Source organism: Adiantum capillus-veneris, chromosome 16 (genome assembly GCF_014529385.1).
Source record: "Adiantum capillus-veneris isolate H3 chromosome 16, ASM1452938v2, whole genome shotgun sequence".
Taxonomy (NCBI): domain Eukaryota; kingdom Viridiplantae; phylum Streptophyta; class Polypodiopsida; order Polypodiales; family Pteridaceae; genus Adiantum; species Adiantum capillus-veneris.
The window spans coordinates 124,608,721-124,625,479 of NC_140946.1; positions in this window are offsets into that span (position 1 = coordinate 124,608,721).

The window sequence follows — 16,759 nt, forward strand, 5'->3', positions numbered from 1 at the left end:
TTTATAAATGCCTTCCAAAATTCCCTGATAATCTGAATGTGAACTTTTGTCATCCAAAAAGCTAATTTTGGTTGAAAAGGGGAATTTGTACCCCCCCCCCCCCCCCCCCCCCCCCCCCCGGGGCTTGTAAACTTTATCGAGTCTACTAAGAAGGCACAAAAATTTACTACAGGCCCGATGTTTTGTTGGCACATGTTCTTTTGAAGGGGGTGCCTTTTTAGATATGGAGAAGACGAGGTGAGGTTAAAGCCTTGCTCTTTTATAGCTAGGAAAGTGAGGATGCTTGTAGATGCGTAGTCTCCACTCATGAGCTAATTTTTTTTGGATTAGGCATCTGTTTTTTTTTTGGGGGCACATTTCTCTTAAATGACCTATGCTTGTGTAAGTCACAACTGCTAATTAGAAAGCAACCATTCTCAGTATATTGAAAGAAAATGATGTCATAAATAGTCACAAGGGTGCTAAGTAGAATTTAGAAAGTTCTCTTCGTTGTAAAATCAATCCATTAGAGTAATGTTGAGAACATAAAAGAGGAGGGCACAGGACTTGTTGAGAACCCTTTCTTGGCCTTAAAAAAGCTCTAGCATTGTATTGCACACAAATTGCCCAACACACTCAAATCCTCGAAAGACTAAAGTAAACCTATCCCTTCTCTATCTTTTTAATACATGGTAGATTGTAGTGGAAGCAATGCATGAAGATTCATTCAAAGCATCCTCCTTTGTAATAGGTCAAAGAATGCCTTGTACTTGTGACCTACAACGATAAGCCTAAGAAGCGAACTATGAAAGATTTGCATTTCCACATCTCCTCAGTTGCCTTGAACATTCGGCCTCCAGACATTTCAAAGAAAAGATGGAGCATCTTATGGCATCTCCTAGTAGAAATTGGTTCTAGCTTAGAGTCATGTTCAAATTATTTGAGTGCAAATCGTCAATTAAGGACACTCCAATCTTCTCCTCAGTACGACACTAAGTCTTAACTATTTACCTCATAGTAGAAATTGTTTCTAGCACGGTCATATTTGGATTTTGGTTTGCAATGACTATTTATCTACAATCCTCAATTAAAGCACATCTTGGTCTTCTCCTCAACGCGGCACCAACTCCTAACATCCATTTACAAGAATCCTTGATCCCCCACTTGTGATTGAGAAAGTAGAGAAAATTGCTTTGGTTGACCTTGTAATAAGGAATGTTGATATATTTGTAATCTTGTATTGTATTAGGGATGGGAACTTATTCCTATGGACCTTAACCAGCGTCACAAAGGAGTGTGAGGACAAGAAATTTCCTCTTCAATATTTGTTGTTGTTGAAAGCCCTATGCAAGGGGTATTGTTAATGGTTCCAACACATTTAACAGATTACCACAAAGGTTCAAGACACATGCAACTATAGATGAAGTGCAGATGCAAAAATGCTTCAAAGACTAAATGGCCATTGGTAGTAACATGGAGATCTTTTATAAATCCCCTAATCAATTTTGCCAATGTAACCTTGTATAAGCAAACTTATTGAGAGTTCCAAGTTGAAAAGATATCGTTAGTTAGTGTTCCTAGCTAGTATATACAATTAGTGTGATGCCTTAATGGCCTTGGGTGCCCATGAAAATACATAAGTGGAACCCTAGGTACATAAGGCAATGTGCAAAGTGTGAAAGAAAGGCATGTGTAGCTATGGCTATGGAATTCTTGAGCATTGTCGTGAAACTTTGTGTCTACAAATAGAAATAGTTAGAAATAAGAACTTTGGCTACAATCTAGGAAAAATTGTGTACACTTATCCTTGGACCAGTTCAACATTCAAGCTAGCCAATTGAGGGGCTAATGTTTGGGTGAAAGTGTGGCCCATCTTAGATTTGATCTAGTTACAAATCTAAGAGAGTTACTTGAGAGGAGAAGAAGAATTAATTTAAAGGGATTTGTGTATCTTCGGGCATTATGATCCTCTTTGAACATTATTAAAGGCTTTGGGAACTTGAACTCGGGTTGTTAGGCACCCCATATTAGGGTGTTCGAGCAATATCAAGGTTTTGGACGCTTGAACTTTAGGCAATAATAAAATTTTGGGGTTATACCACGTACTTGAACTAATGTCTTGGACATTATCAAATCTTTTGGTTTTGGGCGCCCCATGTTGGGGCTTTGGCCACTTGAGTTTTGGGACTCGGACCAACCCAATGGCCGTCCATGAGATTTATTAAACTAAAGCAATATGAAATCATGAATGGAAAAGCACAAACAATGAAAAAGCAGCGTGCAAAGATTCCACAAGGTACTTTAGCACTGGTGCCGCCAACTACCATGCTTTGATGGCTTTGGCCATGAAACGGAAAGTGATCAATCCAACAGAACAAAGTTTTTTGGGGTCATAACCCGACAGATTTGGCACAATTTAGAAATTTGACTTCCATGTCAATGAGGGCTTTCCCTATGTGAGTTTCATTGATGACCATACGAGGAAGGTATGGATCTATTTCATGAAGCAAAAAACTGAGGCGTTTATGGACTTTCAAAATTTCAAATTTATGGTTGAAAAACAGACTAGGAACATGTAAAGTGCCTCATGCCAGATGGAGGGGGAGAATACTTCTCCAATGAATTCAATGGTTTTTTGAAAAAACATGGAATTCAAAGGCAGTTTTCATGCAGGTATATTCCGCAATAAAATGGAGTTGCTGAGCGGAAGAACACGCACATTGTAGAAGTTGCTAGAGCATTGATGGATGAGAAGAACATGCCTCATTGTTCTTGGGCTGAGGCTGTTTCTATAAGTGTAGTTTAGTGGTGAAAAACTAGATATATTAGATTTTAAAGTGTTCGGATGTATTGCTTTTGTGCATGAGCCGGATGAGATAAGAAGTAAGCTTGATCCAAAAGCAAAAAAAATGTGTTTTCATTGGCTATTCCCTTGAGTAAAAAGGGTATAAATATTACAATCTTGTCACGTGCAAAGTGAGGGTGAGCAAGGATGTTGTTTTTGATGAAATGGAAAGTTGGTATGCTATGTAAAAGATGATTTGGGGGTTGATGTAAAAGAGAATGTGGTTGCACAAAATACAAGGGTGAAGTCACAAGTCTTGAGTGGGCCACGAGGGTCATCTAGTGTAGGTCATGGTGAGAATCCATGGGATGGAAGGTTGTGTGAAAGAGTGAGTCCTGCTAACTCTTCAAATGTATCAAGGAAAGGAAAGAAAAAAGTTAATGATTTCCCTAAGCTGCCAAAATTTGAGTGCTAGTCACGATGAGGAGTTTGGAAAATCCTTTGTGAAGACTTCAGGTGCAAGAAGGATACAAGCAGGAACAAGGCACCTGAAAGTGATTGTGGCCCATAAAGGTATGAAAGATTAAGAAATTATGTGCAGAGATTGACTTATGATAGTTATGTGGCTCTTCATTGTGCATATATGTTGGAATTAGGGTTGCAGAGAAATGCACACAGCTTGGAGAAGATGAAGGAAGCTCAAGGCACACAATAGAGAGTGTATTACTTAGTGTGCATGGAAAGATAGATAGCCCTAGAGTGATGGGAGTATATACAATGCACGGGGGAAAAAACCTCCTAAAGAGGGGAAAAATGCCCCGACGGTCCTAGTGTGTTCACACACATCACTACCACATGTATATGGTAGTAAATCCCCCCTGGAGTGATGCGGTGAACGAGAGCTGAACGAGAGCTGGCACATGAGTAAAGGGAAGTGCCATGCCCTAAGGACATGATCAGTCCACGAAGGGGAGTAAGCCCAAAGCTTTGCGAAAAGCTTTGAGCTTCTCATAAGACAATGCCTTTGTGAAAAGATCTGCAAGGTTGTCCTATGTTGGCACATAAGCCAAGCTACCCTCTCTCCTGCTGAGAGCCTCTCCCTCACATATTGGCAATGCACCTCAATGTGCTTTGTGCGAGCATGAAAAACTGGGTTCCTCCAAATTTCACCAGTGCATCTAAGATTACTAAGTCACATAGGCATGATGTCACATATGAAATCTGGATATGAGGTACATGGATCACGATCCATGTTGGGAGGCATTTTGAAGATATGATGATACCATCTGGTAGGGCTCATCAAGGTGATGCCTTGGTCCAAAAAATTTAAGATTTGGACCAGTGGCTAGGATCTTAGGTCAATTCTTCGTAATTTTCTTCAGACTTGGAGAATTTGGACATTTTGGGATCCAAATGAATTGATACTTCATGGCTAGGATTTGTGTGATGTTTTGAGCCAATGATGAGATTTTGTCTTTGATTGGACAAAAAGGTACATGGATCACGATCTATGTTGGGGAGGCTTTTGGGGCAACCTTTTAAACACATGTTCCTATAGGTCTTCGTAGCAACTAGTGAAAATTTTCAAGTTTGGACTTGTTTTTCCTATGTTTACTCAATTTTCTAGTTTATAGTCATGTTTGTCTCATCTTGACCATATTTGTTTTTTGGATCCACTTTTGAGCACTTCCTTTGATTGACATATGACAATTAATTGACTCCTAATGATTTATGCTTAAAAACCACTATTTTGCCCAACTCCCCGCCATTTTTTATCAGTTTTTGAATTCATATGAAGAGGGAAATTGATGTAGGCAATTTGCACCACTTTGTAAGTATCCCTTTGCTTTGTTTTGCCCGTACATAAACCTTTAGTGTTGCTTCTTCTTGATCCTTGGGTTTTGCTCACTTTTGGATTCCCCTCTGTTTTGGACTGCTTTTGAACAGGAAGTTCCAAATGCTTCCCTGGTTAGCGGGTTAGCTCTATGTTCCCATTCCAGCCCTATTTCATAGTGTTTCTCTGGAAATACGATCATTTTAGCCTTGATTCCAAAATGACCCTTTGCAGACTGAAAGTACCAAATCATTAGGTTTTAATGATTTTAAGACCCCTTTTGTGACTATTTTGCCTGGTTAGTTATCCTTTTGCATCCTTCAGCTAGTGATCAACTTTTGCCTTGATTTTTTCATTAAGGTACATGGATCGCGATCCATATTGGGAAGGATTTTGCAATTCCAATTTGTGGAGTTTGTTCTTGGGCTTGTGGAGATCTCACTGTGTAGTTTTTATTGATTTTAGGGTTTGGGGAACATGGATCACGATCCATATTCCAACACCTTTTGCAACTGTTTTTGCATGGGGTAATTTTGCCAGCTGTCAGGTTTCTACTAAAGAAAGGATTTTGGTTTTGGGCAAGGTTTGAACTCCCCCATTAGCTCTAACAACTTGCAAAAATTCCATATTGGATTTGATCCGATCTGCGTTTTGGTATTGCTGGTGTAGTGTGGAGCATAAAAAAGTGTTCTTGTAGGGTTAACAATCATAACTGTCAAATCTGGTGGAGTAAGAGCTACTGAGGTGGTCACAACAGGCAGAAACACAGCAAGAATCTCTAGGCTTCTCTGGCTCTCTCTCTCTCTCTCTCTGTCTCTCTCTCTCTCTCTCTCTCTCTCTCTCTCTCTCTCTCTCTCTCTCTCTCTCTCTCTTTCTCTCTCAGTGAATGCAAATGAGCTTATTTGCCCCATTTTGACTATATGTTCCTTACCTACTCGAAATGCCCCATTCATTCTTACCTCCATTGATCATATCTTCCTTTTCATATCACCTGCAATTCAAATTGTTCTTCATTTTGATATTTGATCGACAAATGGCATTTAATCTATAGTTTTGATCCTTCAAAAGTTGGATCAAAATCTGTCATGTACCAAACCTTTTCATATTTGCCATGTTCAAAGCCCTTGCTTTGAAGATTCGGCGTTTGCTCTCAGAAGTCAACTCCAACTTTCTTCACTTTGTTCTTTTTAGTTTTTTAGTGTTAAAAATAAAAGAAAATTACATCATCATGATGAATTGGCCAAAATTTTTCCAAAATTATTGCAATTACTCATACATACATATTCTTAGCCCAGCATCTTATTTTTTGTGAATGGTGTCAATATGGCTCATGTTTATGTCTGCTAAGAGCTAAAAAGCTATGAAAAAGGAAAAACAAAAAGAAAAAAATATATACAAAATGATGATTATCTTGCTGCCTTTTCCTCCCTTCCTAGAGTGAGTCGTCCATGACGAACATTTGTCAAAGTGCATGGGTACGAAGTAAGTGTCTATGCATAGCCGTATATTGTGGCTCTAGGATGAGAATGGAAAATATGCACGGGGTAACAAAGTGCTATGCAAGATGTGGGTTCTGAACCATATGTTCAGGATCTTTAGATGATAAGATTGGTTTGAAGCTGCGTGGTCCGAACAAGAGAAGCTGTAGAAGACACGCTCGCTCTTTGACAGTGGCACCCAAAAGTATTATCACTGCTTTGTCTTTTGATTGATGGCTCTTTTTTAGACGCCATTGAAATTGCTTTGATGTGGAATTTGAGTTCAAGTAATCGAGTGTGCGAGTTGGTTTTTGTTTCCATGTCCAAATGACTTCTTTTTGGTTGTCAATGGTGTGATTGTACCTACCCTGTTTGCTTAACAAAAGTTGAATCTTTTGGGGTGGGGTTCGGGTTTGGTTGGTGCTGTGTACATTGAATTTCAGTTCAATGTCGTTTGGGTATCCATAATTTTTGTGAATGGGTTTGCATGATGGACTTTTTCACCCATATATTCTTGATCACCTTTCGAGACCTTCGCAATATTAGGCACGGGTTGATTGAAGTGGTTCCCATAGGTAATGGGATTGTACAAATGGTGTGGTGAAAGATCTGTCATCTAGCATTAGTTGTAAGGTATTATCTTGCCAATTTGGTGTGGCTTTATAAGTGAGCATCCATGGAACTCCCAGAATAACTACTTCATTAAGGTATGTATCCGCAACCACATGATATTGATGAGGATAAACTGTTCCATCAACAATTATTGATAAATTGGCATGTCCCAAGCTATTCATTATTCCTTTCTTGGCCACTTTGAACCCCATAGTATTTGGCAATAAAGGTTCCATTGTCAATTTTACAAAGGTGAAGTAGTTGACACATTTTCTCTTGTTCCAGTTTCCACTAATGCTCGCCCGATGGTACCATCATTAAGTTGCATCAAAATTGGTAGATTGATGCCACCTAAGCATGTAGGCTAAGTTTGTATGGATGCAACTGGAGGAGAATTGATGCAATTGTTTTGTTTGCAATTTCTCTGAAGGTTTGCTAGCTCCTTCTGCTTTGATATTTTGATCTTGGCCTCTTCCTTAGTTTGTTCCTAAATATCATGGTCTCGACTTCTTCACTGATCTACTGCATGAATTGTTTAAAGTTCTTCTGGTGTAAGTGGGAGAATATATTTCTTTAACCTGTATAGCCACTCATCCAATTAGGCATCTCTTCACATGTCAATGTTGCAAGCTTGATGGCACCACTTTACGATATATCATGTATTACAAAAGGCCCCATCCCTTGCCTTTTGATTTTTTTGGAGTGTTGCTTTAGGGTATACACCAAAATGTAATCCCCTTTTTGGAACTCCTTGTTAATCACATGTTGATCATGGAAAGCTTTCATTTTTATTTTTGCGCGTATATTCCTGCCACCGCTCTCATTCTGGTTTCGTGTAATTGCTTCAAAATGTCTAGTCTTTTAGATAGTTTGTGTCCCGTCCATCCTAATTGTGTTGCAACTCGAAGCATGTTAATCAAGAATTCCATGGGTAGAATTGCATTAATCCCGAACACAAGGCTAAAAGGAGTGGTTCTTATAGAATTTTTAAATACTACCCTGTAAGCCCATAATTCTGAGTATAGCTTTTGATCCCAATCAGTCCTTGAGTCACTCACTATTTTTGTGGAGTATCGTGCATAAGATTTTATTGGTACTCTTGGCTTCCGCCGTTAGTTTGGGGGTGATAGGGTGCTGATTTGCGATGGATCACCATGTATTCGTCAAGTAAGCTTTCAATGAAATTGTTTACGAAGTGTGTTCCTCTATCACTCACAATTTCAATGGGTATATCGTATCTGGTAAAGATACGTTCGAAAAGGAATTGAGCCGTAGTTCGTGCATCATTTTTCTGTGCTGCTTTTGCTTCCACCTATTTGGTCAAATAATCTGTGGCTACGATGATGTATTGTGAGTGCGTCATGTATGCTACAAGTATGATGGGACCTATAAAATTTATGCCCCACTTGGAAAAGGCTCATACTCGCATCATCGGTCGTAATGGCATTTCATATGTTCGCAAAGGTGCTTTTGTGTGTTGACATTCATCACATCTTTTGACATTGTGCGCTCCTTGCCGCACTGTCGAAGCAAGGGACTTGCCAATACACCGTGTGCGAGCCACAAATGGCTCCAAGCACACAACAAGCCTAAACTAGTAAGCTCAAGAGAGCAAAGGGTGTGTCACTCACCGCTCTACGCTCGCCTTCGTGGTGGATTCCTCGCCGCGATGAAGAAGAAGCTGCAGTCGTGCCGCGCTCAACCGCTTCGCCGCCGTCGTGCCTTCGTAATGCTCGATCGCACACACACTCTCCCTCTCTCTCTCTCTCTCACACACACACACACACACACACACACACACACACACACACAAGGAGGTGAAGAAGAAGAAGATGGAGATGGAGATGGAGCAAGAGCACTCTTCTATTGCACAAATGAGAGAATGAGTAAAAATTAGGTTTAGTTGGCTTTTATATGAGCTCACCCCATTCACACTTGGGCGCCCATGCTTAGCCAACTAATCCCTTGAATGTCCCAGTTAGAGTGCGCCTGTCATCGGCGATCACCCTTACCCTGTTCCCATTGGTCCGACAAGCCCGGTACCTGACTCTACCAAATACATAATACACGTCCGTCGTAGGTGATGGGGTGTCGGTGAGCCGTGAGGGTTAACATGCCCCCCTTCCTGATGTAGATTCCGTCCTCGGAAGCTATTGAGTTGAAGCTGGTTCGTCGAGGTGGAAGAGCATTTGAGATGAATGTCCTTAGCCTTCTTCAGTCACTGCAAAATCAAACAACATTGGCACAGTAATTGCATTCTCTTAAAAAGCATATGCAGTTTTAGGTAGACAAATTGATTGATAAAAGAATTTCAAACAATTTGTTAGCAATGAACATTAAATTGCAATGTAATCAAATGCATAAACAGATGTAAAGGTAAAAAATTAAACAAGTCTGGGGTCGCTAATTTGACGGTCGAAAGGCACTAGAGATCGAATATTAATACCATGGGTAAGCTTCTTAATTTTCTGTGGTCAATTAAGTTGTTTAATCGCGAGAGCCAAGTATTCATGTTCGAGGGCTGACTAGAGGCTATATCTAGAAGACCTTGTAGTTAAGCTACCATAAAAGGAATTTCTCATGAAATCATCGCCTGACTGATTAGTTTTTCTTTGACCCCCCAAAGTCTTTTCACATTGATTCAATTATGATGTGTGTGCTTATTTTGTATGCCTTGGGTTTTTTGCTTTTCAAGGAAAAGCGCCCACACTGGGAACCTCTAGGGCTCTAGTACCATAGGCGATACATGTGAGTGAAGTACCAATTTAAGCAGGGATTTCTCTTCCAGCTTAAAATTTTACATTGTGGCACTTTGATTTTTTGTTTGTTCATTTTCAGCATTTTAATTTTGTAACTTTGGGGGGTCATATAACACTGTTACCCTCCCCAGGCTCATCACATTAGTAAACTCCCTTTATAATACTTAAACTAAAGGTCACTAGGGTTAAGCCCACAAGAAAGCCCTAGTACATTTCATACAATGCTGCCTAAATCGGATTAAGAACCTAAGTAACCATTGCTTATTAGGAAGGCATTCCCCATGGTATTAAGAGAAGATTTCTAATACCTAGCTTGGTCAAACTAGCTTAGTCGGACTGCTTGATTTTTAAACCTAGACAAGTGATTATGACAAAACATTACATTGAATTAAATGTTTGATACTAAGCAAATACGCTGAATATTATGCTACCAATCACAATCAAGGCAGACAAACATGGATGCAAAAAGATAAGGGCAATGCTAATGGATATAAAACACCTGTTTGTGTTGATGGTCGCGCTTGATTTGAAGTGTGAACGAGAGAAAGGTTCCATGAAGGTCCAAATCCTATCAATAGCAACACGCTCCTGTACACACTAGGAAACAAAAGGAATACCTCCAGGAGGCACATTAGTGGGAAAAGAGAACTTCGCTAATCTCTCAATTCTAAAACAGAAACACTCCTATCGTACTAATCTTACCTACCCTCCATCACTCAAGTGATGAGGATCAAAGGTGTTTTATGGCATAGGTTTCTGTTTCACTGTACCAGATGTGACATGTGTAGGTCTAAGTCAATGTTTTGACTTTTAATGTGCATACTCGTTTGCTAATTGCTCTTGCTCTTTTTTTTTTTTTGTGAGTATAAAGCTTTATATGTACATTCCCTAAGATTGGGAGATATAGAGGTCAGGGAGAAAGGTTGAGAGGGAAGCAAGTGAATGATGGATGTCCACAAACACTCCCCCCTTCCTTAGGTAGATCATACCGTTTGAAATGAGCTTGTCACCCTTTGAAACCAATTGTTCCAGTTGGTAATAGGTGAGGATTTTTGCCAGTAGTTTTCTATTACCCTAGGTGCCTCGTCAAGTTGCAAGGGTGGTAAGGTACTCTCCCAGGATCGAACTTGAAGTGGTTCATCAGGTGATTCTTGAACACTGGGAGGTGTGGATTCTTTTGTAGCTTCATGGAGGTCCACTACTATAGATGGACGCTGTGTAGAAGCTTTTACCTCTATGGATGTATTACATGAGGAGCTAGAAGCTTCATGGGACTCCCCCCTTCCTGAGCTAGGTGGAACAAATCGTTCTTTCTTTGGTACCCAAACTAGCTCGGGAGCGGGTGTGTAGCATTCTGTGATTTTTTTCTTTCCACGATCATTGATTCATTTTGGAGCTACGGGATTGGGCTCACTTGGGTCAGGTGATAGGTAAGAGCACAATCTACGTTTTGGCACCCAGATTTGATCATTTCCTTGATAGTAGCCTTGGGCTTCCAATAGTCGTTTAGGGATCCATCGCAACATTTTCTTACTTTTCTTGGAGCGAGTGGTACATTTCTTACAAGGCTTCTGTTTTTTAGCACTAGTTATGGTCACTAAAGAAGCTTTAGGGACCCACTTGTATGTTTTCTTCGTTACATTAGGATGAGTCTTGTCGGAAGCGATATGCATTGCTTGTAGCATATTTAAGGGTACAGGCATTTCATCCCCCTCAGGTGTTACCCAGGTCGTCCCCCTATTTTCCCAAGTGTTTATGGTTGCTGCTAGGTGGACCCAATCCACATTGTCCGACTCAGTCATCCCAGGTAGGATATCCATATAAGGAGAATCTTGGCCAATGTCTGTATCCTTCTTACAAGTGTAACAATATTGTAGTGGGGCCGAGTGAACTGTGGTGTCAGAGCGATGATCAATAATGGTTTTACTCCCTAAGGGGTGTACCTTACCAGTCACCAAATCCACTCTAAGGACAGAGTCTTGGAATTGCAAATAGACATGAGTTTTAGACCAATCATGAACCATTTGTGCTTCCCTCATGAATGGTCGTCCTAAAATCATTTCATATGACATAAGGTGTTTAGAGAAATCCATTACAATGAACGTATGTCGTACCTTGTGTCCTAGAACTTTGATCTTAAGATCCTTGAGCATCCCCATAGGTTTGGCTATGGTACCATTTTCCATCTTTACCACAATGTTAGTAACACTGAGGCGGGGTTTCCCATGGATTCCCAACAATCTTTTGTAACGATGCTAACTCCTGCACCACCATTAAGAATTTCCTTTATAGTTAATCCCTTGGTAGTGATGGGCAGGGTCGCATTAGACTCGTCGCCTTCAAAATACTGCCCTAATTCGTTAATGGGTACCTCGATCACAGACTCGTGTCCATCTAAGTCAAGTGATTGCACATGATTTTCCTCATCAATCATAATCGAGTCAGGCCTATTTGGTTGCGCAAACTGCGCTAATCCCGTTCGTAGCTCTCCGTTAAGGAATGCTCGAAGTGCAAGGAATAACTCAGGATCTCCATACAACTTTGCTATGATCGTGGTTCGGACCTCAGAAGACATGAAGTCCACTAGTTTGGCAACATTCATTGGCATTTTGCAGGGTGTAGGTCCTTGACTAGGAACTGGTGAGGATGGAATCTCATATTCCTCAATGGGATTAGGTATTCCTTCGTTAAACATCCTTTCCAACAAGAAAGGTGTATGCTCACTTTCTGATGTCCCGTCCTCACTCCCTTCTTGGATGATACTAGATATGGCTAACGGTCTATGGTTCATGTGGGGTGGATGAACTTACTTGGGAAACACTGTGTCATGAATTTTGACATGCATGGGTTCTGGTTCTAGTTTCCTTTGAGTCTCCTCCACTAAATCTCTTAGATGTTTCACCTGCTCAATCTTGTCTACTGGGTTTGGGTACGTCCCAATCTTCTTCTTTCGATTCTTCCCTTTTTGCCCCTGCGGTTTATCTTGGGGGTCTTGGATTGGATTTGGAAACACTTGTGGTGTTTTCAGAGGCTCTTTATGGTTTTCTCTTATTCGGTTTTCATTTGGTTCCATGTTACGGTTTTCTTTGTTGGTCTTTCCCTTTGTGGTATTGGTTCTAGTCTCCATTGTCTCGATTGAATCTGAATCATCCTCGAGGTCATTCATATACACGGGGTCATCTCCTGTTCCTATGTTTGTTTTGGAACTTGGCTTTGAATTTTCTGTATTCTGCGACCTCTTCCTTCGTGTCTTCTTTTTCTTTGCTTGGATAACTGACGCGGTATCTCTCTCTTCGAGGATATGGCCTGGCCCTTGAAGCATGGACTGTGTAATCGCATAAGCGGGTGCGACGGGTGGTATTGGCGATGTCACACTAGCAATTTCGACCAAATTTAGGGGTGTGATTTTAGGCGCATTTGGGTTATAGGGGCATTGGGCAATCAAGTGATCTATGCCACAACGATTACATGTGAGTATTGGCATTGCAGACGTGCTCCCTTGATTCATTTGCATCTGTGCAGCATTCTTTTGCAGCCTAATAGGGCACTCCGCTGCCCGATGTGGTCCACCACACTCGTAGCATTGAAGAGGTGGCCTCCTAGCCTGGGTGTTGATATTTTGACCTCTGGATGCAAGAGCAGCAGCTTGATAAACCGGCTTGACGTGCCCCCAACAATCTTCCATGTAGTATATAGGACACTCTTCCAATGTATCAAGTCCGTAGGCAATACTAGTGTCTATTTCCTCCTCACAGCCATCTGCATAAGCATTAGATGGCTCGCAACCCACTTGGTTCATAGGGGCGACTCTTGGATGCGGGGGCTGCGGTCCTAGCACAGGAGGTGGTAGCGGTGTAGCTTGTACAACATTTTGAGATCTAGGGACCATGTGTTGCGGTAGTTGCTCAACAGGTGGAGCATGCATCAATACAGGAGCTCGAGGTGCATCCGTCCAAGCCAGAGGTGGTCTATTTGCCATCATACGTTTGATCATTAAACAATCCTTAGCTTGGTGACCGTACCTACCACATGCGTTGCAAGTTCCATTAAATTTTACTCTAAACGTAGGGCACTCACTAGTGCTATGTGGACCTAAGCAAATGGAACACCATTGTTGCTCCCTTCTTGGATACATGTGACTATTTTGAGGGGGTCGATTATCCTTAAGAGACTCTTGGATTGCCTTGGTGAGGTCTGTCAAGAATGTATCAAATACCTTTGGCTCATTGGCAATGGGCTTTGCAGTCATGGGTTCATACTCAATGGCTTGTGAGCTAGTGGATCTCGTGTCAGTAGACACCCTCATGCCTGCTATCATCAAGTTGTCCTCTAATTGGATTGCATTGGCAGTGACATCTTCCCAAGTTGTGATACCTCTAATCACTAGTCCATTATAGATTCCTTCATTCCTCAACCCTCGAATGAATCGATCAAGCAGTTGGTTATTGTTGAAGCGCTCATTTACAGGGCAGCGAGAGTTTAAGTGCTTTAGACGACTAATGAAGTCCCTTACTGACTCTCCTTCCTTACGTTCGGCCTTCTGTAGCTGAGATGCTACACCCCAAAGCACACCTTCTCGTATGTACTCCTTTAGAAACAACCTTCGAAGGGTAGGGTAGATTATTTTCTCGTCCACCCTTAGGGTTCTATACCAATCTCCAGCCTTCCCACTTAATGTCAAGCTTAAGGCATTGCATTTATGTAGTTCGTTGCGTTCCCCTAAGGAATCACATACTTGTTCAAACACTTCAATGTGTTTTCTAGCATCTTTGTCCCCATTGAATTTTTGCGTGAGTTTGGCAATTTGTACTGCCTTACTTCTAGGCTCTCTATCAGATGCATGACGCATATTTTCCGCGATAGATCGACCTATGGTTTGAGCAAACGCTGCCAAGTCACCTATGTGAGGAGGCAGGGCCGGTGGAGGTACTCTTGGAATCATATGTGGGAGAGGGACGGGTACCGGTCTTGGCATATGTGTGGATGATGCAGGATATGGAACATAACCGGGCATAGGTCCACTCGGATAAGGGCTAGGGAGCGGCACTCGAGGAGCATGAACAAGTGGTACAATTGGAGGTGTGGGGGCCATGTGTGAATAAGGGGCTAGAGGCACATACGGTCGAGGCCCCATATTAGGTACTACGACACTAGGTAGTGGCACTGCGCTAACCGTAGATGTCATCGGTACATTCTCTGTCAGGCTTATCCCTGGAGTGAGCACCGTGTTTTCCTTAATAGAGGGTTGAGCCAAGTTAGGGAAGCTAAAGTTGTCGCTCGGAGGCTCAGATTGCATAGAGACCCCAGGTGAAATGACGTAAGATGGGTCCATGGGACTCATTAGAGGAGTCTCCATTTGTGATAGAGTAGGCTGTTGAGCCTTGCTCGTATCCAGAAATCTCATGGGGCCAGTTGAGAGTATATTTACCCCTCGGTTTTGCCTTTCTGATTGAATAATGCCATGGATAACATTACAGATCATTTTCTGTTGATCTTTGATGCTCGTGGCACTAGAGGTGGATTGTACAATCTCTATCCATCCTACATGGTAGGCGTGGCTAGAGTGTAGATCCGTCAACACCTCAGTGTGGAGGTCGTATGTCCAATGATCATTAATGAACAATCCTTCTAGAGTCGACGTGTTAACGATTTCTTGTGAGGTAGAAGCAATGTTGCTCCCTGTGGTTTTACTTGTCACCAACGGTACTCTAGAGGGAACTTCTGAAGGAGGCAGCTCAACAGGGTCTTCTTGGTAAGAAGTTGGCAGGATATCCACATGGACACTCTTTGGGGGTGTGGGGTCCACGTGCGATGTGAAAGGAGAGTCCACTTCCCCACCCCCTTCGTGTGCTTCATTTGCATCAGGTTCCGAGCGAGTAGCTCTACCTAATGTTTCCATGAAACGGCTAAACATACTAGTACTAGGCTGTGGAGCTTCGGGAGGTGCATGGCCTTCTTTCTTAGTGTTTTGGGTAGGGTATGCTTCCATGTTTTCTGAGTCGGAGGAGGAATCACTAGCGGCTATTTTAGGGTCTTGGGTGGTGCTACCTTGTGTCCCCGCTGAGGGTCTAGAGTCTATCGTGGATGGGTAATGGGTGTCCGTATGAACAGAGGCACCCTCAATATGCTCGTGTTCTAGCACCCACCCAGAGCGTAAGTGCATGTGCTTTTGATACCCTAAGGTGTCAAAAATCTGCTCTAGGAGGCCTTGTGACTAGTTTTTTGCGTGTTTTTTGTTTGTTTTTTTGCTAGATTTTTTAGAGCGTGTCGTGGAATGGGCCGTGTGATAGCTCGAAACGAGCGTATCGCTAGGAGGGACGTGCTGTGCTTTACAGCCCACCGTTTGGTTCTATTTTGCTTCAGAAAAGCCCGAAACAGTCTTTTCCTAGCTGGGGAACTAGGCTCCAAATAGCAAGTCTAAGGGTGCAAGTGGGAAGAGAAGGGAGGAGAGTGGAGGACTTGTCCCACATGCTCTCATTCCCTCTTGAGGGAGTAGGGTATATATATAAGAGTGAGTCTAGTATATACCATAAGATTGAGGATTGAGGCCTGGGCCTGGGCTTGGGCTTGGGCAAACGATCCCGACCTAACTTTTATACAAACCAACCCGTCCGTTTTTATAACTCACGTTTTTTATTTTCGAAAAATTTAACCTCCCCCTCGCTCACATTTTTATTTTTCGTTTTTTTTTTTCTCGAATTTTTTTTTTTTGCAAAAAATTAAGTTTTTTTTTTTTTTTTTTTGCGCGTTGACCTCACCTACCTGCTTTCTGTCTCACCTAATTACTAGCCTGCTTAATTAACTAACTGTGCGTAAACCAGAAAATGCAGAAAATGCAGAAAATGAAACTTGACAGAACTGTGTAGTGCAAACCAGAAAATGCAGAAAATGCAAAAACGCAAGAAATGCTAATTGTGCAGTGCAAACCAGAAAACGTAGAAAACGCAGAAAACGCAAAAAACAGAAATCTCCACACAACTACACACACTCATTCCTTGCCTTTCCTATGATAGAAATTGCACCACAAGAAAGCGTAAAGTGCTCAACCGAGCTTAGTGTAGGGCATTTCCCCGGCAACGGCTCCAAAAATGTGCGCTCCTTGCCGCACTGTCGAAGCAAGGGACTTGCCAATACACCGTGTGCGAGCCACAAATGGCTCCAAGCACACAACAAGCCTAAACTAGCAAGCTCAAGAGAGCAAAGGGTGTGTCACTCACCGCTCTACGCTCGCCTTCGTGGTGGATTCCTCGCCACGATGAAGAAGAAGCTGCAGTCGTGCCGCGCTCAACCGCTTCGCCGCCGTCGTGCCTTC